The following is a 4,025-nucleotide window of genomic DNA, read 5'->3' on the forward strand; positions in this document are numbered from 1 at the left end:
CTACCATTTTGAGGAAATATATTAACGATTGATAATCAATGCTAACATTTCTAATAAGAGAATGTATTGGAGACTATAGCTTGTCTAAAATTTCTTTTGTGAAGAAATGAATATCCATCTTTATTATGGAAGCTCGCAAAATTTTACGGCTGGGAAAGAAAGCTAAGAAGATCATCTACGGCCTTATTATAATCACATGCTGGTGCATACGAAAAGGAAGAAACGAGACGTTTTTCACAACAGTAAATGTGGGTTCCAGAAGATTTTAGGGGAAGTCTAATCTAGAGGTTTTATGTGGTTAAAAAACAGGCCTTCCTTAAGAAATCTTCAATGGGAGGACCGGGGTAAATATCCGTTGTACATGTTGTAGTTTGTTTGCGTTTTGTTTGTTTGGGTCGGAGGCATTTTTTTTGTTAATTAGGGTCAATATCAATCAATGATAGTTAGCTTAAGATCAAGTAGGGTCAGTATTAGTCAAATGATGGTTACCCAAGATCAAATTTAGACGAAACATAGTTATGAGTTTATTGTTTGTACATATACTTTATAATATAATTCACATATATTTTCTTGTATAACTTCACTTATATACGTTTTAATTTTCTTTTTTTAACCAAAGCACGTATAACTTATATAATTAATTTAACGTTTTTATAGAAATTATTACATTATATGATCATATAAGTTTTAATTTAATTTTTTATACCAAAAAATAATAATTCTAACCATTTTAATATAAAATTTTTAATATAAAATGTAAGCAATTTTTTGTTTTCATATCCCGCCTACAGAAATTTCAATATCCCTCCAAAAGTTCCCAAATAGTTGAATGCCCGCATTTCTTTCAAATATTCAGTCTTCCCCCTAAAATCTTTCTTTTTCATTACTATTTCTCATTTCCCCTCACGGAAAGCTTCCAAAAGCGGAAGCGTCGACGAGATGGAGATGGAGGTTTACTACCCGCTGACTGCAATCTCGAACAACCAGTGAACGGTGATCAGGGTTGATCAAAGAGTCATTCGTAAGTAATTCTATGTCCTAAACTCGAAACTGATTTTTGATTTGTGATCTAAGATGTAGGTAGAAGTTGCAAGTCTACTTTATGTGTCACCACTATGTATAGGGCCCTGAATGAATTCCCCGTTGATACCTGTTCTAGAAAAATATTTCAACTAGATGATTCAGTTTTCATTAGGTTAAGATGGACATATTTATGTCTCATTAAAAGTGATGCTGTTTAATACATTTTAAATAATTAAACAAGTCTTAATCAAATCTGAAATGCTATATACATATTTAGTGTTTTAAATCACAATTTTCATACTTGTATTTGAGTGAAGTCTCATAAATCACAATTTGTATACGTGTATTTGAGTAAAGTCTCATATGGATCACTGGTTTGCTGTTTGGGAATTGATACATTGTCGTTTGAGATTATGACTATCGGATGGACTATAGGTAAAGTTAGTTGTTTCACTAGACTAAATTGTTAAATAAATGAATTTTAATGCTATTTGAAGAATGCTCTTGTGGTTAAACATGTTGGTTATGATTTTTGTATTTAAAGATGAGTTTTATATCACTAACTCGCTGATTAGAGTTGTTGATGCTACAGGTAAGTTTGTTATGCCAAGGTAAAGTTTGTTTTTCAATAATGATTCGCATTAATATTTTCATTGTAGCTTATTGTTGGGTGATTATCTTATTTTATAGTTGGAATTTGCTTATTGGATAATAAGATCATGACAACCCTCATAAAGGCTTGTGATACTACAAGAGGAATTGATCCTCATATGCATTTGAAACAAAATCAACTGACTCTACATGAACAGACCTGTTGCTTTTAGACAAAAGTTCAGAAGCTTGCTCCTAGGTAAAACTTCTTATATTTGCTATTGAAGAGATACTTTACTTTTACTTCATTAAGATACATTAAGCATGAGGGTGTAAGAGCCAAGCCGCTTGTGAACTACTTGGTACTCGGCTCGCTAAAAACTCGAATTGAGTTGAGCTTAAACGAGCTCTAGCCCGAGACTAAAAAAACTTGTATAAAAAACGAGCTTGAGCCCGAGCAGGAGCCGGTGCTTGAGCTTTACTCATTGAGCTCGAGCTAGCTCGTAAGTCTAAACGAGCTTTTTATTTATATCGTTTTTATTTAATATATATTAAATATAATTATATATAAAAATACGATACAAATAACTAAGTGATGGGTCTACTGTTTGTTATATAAAATTTTATCAACCTTAAGTACAAATGTAGATAAAATAATCAATAAATAGTATATGAGTCGAGCTTGGGCTTGAAAAACCACTCACGAGCAGAGATTAAACTCGAGTTCTTATATGTTAAATGAGCTCAAGCTCGAGCCTAATTCTGCCTTAACTTATAGCCTTGAATAGAGGTGGCATATTTGACCCCATTACTTTTGAATGGCCTTATTTGGGTGTGCTGGTATTTTTATCTTCAATGGGTAAAAAAGGCTAGTTAAAGAAGAATCTGTTAAAAATTCTTTCACAGTTTATTATATGCATAACATAAAACCATTATATGCATAACATAAAACCATGTCAATAATTTTATACAAAAAGTTAGACGTTAGGCTGCATGAAGGGGTCTAAAATGACATGGTACTCTTGTTGAAACGCACATTATGGGATGTTTTCAGTCATTATAAAATGGGAAACTAGCTGAACTATGTGCAGATACACACATACATATATAGCACCAAGACTAATGTTTTAAAAAAAATCCATTTGTATACTTTGAGGCTGAATTCAGTTATTCACCATGAACTTTGATTTGATTCCAACAGGTGTTTGGAGTGGCGAGTTGACACAGAAGCAATGAGGCCCTCGACAAAGGTAGTACCAAGGTTTGTATTTCGTTCACTTAATTTTCACTATCATTTAGACAAAAGAAACATATCATGCTTTTACAAAATTTTAGTTATTTGGTTCCAACTTTCTCCAGCATTAGTCAACCTTTGTTCTTGATTCATCATGCATTTCGTGGCCATATATTTGACTAAATGTCTTCATGAAATTTCATACAATTGCACATACAATTCAATGTAATTTCTTTGGTTTATTGCATTATTTGTGGCTTGTTACATCAGAGAAACTCATATGTTTTTGCCTGATTAAACAAACTCACATGAAATACCATAATTGATGTAGTTTATTTACTATAATTCAGTCATGTAGATTATTTAATCCGGTCACTTGTTTTGTATTAGGAAGCTATTAACAGATTCTTGCCTATAAGAATTTCAAAGTTTGGGATTTTGGTGCTTGTTCAATGCTTCTTAAGGTTAATATTTAATCTCTTTTTAAATCATTTAGTTTGAATATATTTTATTACCAATACAAGTAAATTTAGTTCTACATAAGACTTTGTGGGTTTTATTTTTATTTTATTTTTTTTGTAATTTGTAACAACATTTACCAATGACTATAATTTTTTTTTTTTTTTTGTAATTTGTAACAACATTTACCAATGACTATAATGCATCAGGTAACTTGGAGCACTAATGAATCTAAATTGGAGCGCTAATGAATCGAAACAAGCCAATGAAAAAACTAAGGAAGACGGAAAATGGGAAGAACTCATGATACCCGCAACAAACCCATTAAGACAATGACTTATAAGTATTATGTTATCTTGGTTTTTTTTTTAATTTGTGTTCTAGAACTCACAAGTTATAGATCTTTACATTTTTTATTTGTTCACAAGTAGTATTCTATCTAAGCACATTTCCTACATAAATTGTGAATTCATAGAAATTTGTAAATTGTTTGGTATCATTTGCTTGGATTTGGTTTGAGACGTATTATTGGAAATTAGTTATACTTTAATAAGTATAATAGAGACTAGAAAATTCGCTATTAGAGATTGATTTCTCAGTCTCTAAAATAAATATATTATCAACTAAAATAACATGGCATTAGAAACTGATTATCAGTCTTCGAAACATTTTATTAGGGACTGAATTAACATGGAATCACGAATCTAACGAAATGTAT

The 4,025-nt window shown here is 31.1% G+C and overlaps 1 long non-coding RNA gene across 2 annotated transcripts; it reads left to right on the forward strand.

Annotated features, from left to right (window-relative positions):
* Window positions 1-809: 809 nt before the first annotated feature.
* Window positions 810-3,806, forward strand: LOC110881595. 2 transcript variants are annotated; one of them, XR_002559809.2, is made up of 6 exons: window positions 810-1,021; window positions 1,616-1,634; window positions 1,714-1,873; window positions 2,816-2,875; window positions 3,239-3,312; window positions 3,517-3,806. It is a non-coding gene; the product is annotated as an uncharacterized LOC110881595 (long non-coding RNA). The 2 variants fall into 2 exon arrangements; XR_002559808.2 differs by lacking the exon at window positions 1,616-1,634 and having other exon boundaries at window positions 815-1,021.
* The last annotated feature ends 219 nt before the right edge of the window (window positions 3,807-4,025 follow it).

Source organism: Helianthus annuus, chromosome 10 (genome assembly GCF_002127325.2).
Source record: "Helianthus annuus cultivar XRQ/B chromosome 10, HanXRQr2.0-SUNRISE, whole genome shotgun sequence".
Taxonomy (NCBI): domain Eukaryota; kingdom Viridiplantae; phylum Streptophyta; class Magnoliopsida; order Asterales; family Asteraceae; genus Helianthus; species Helianthus annuus.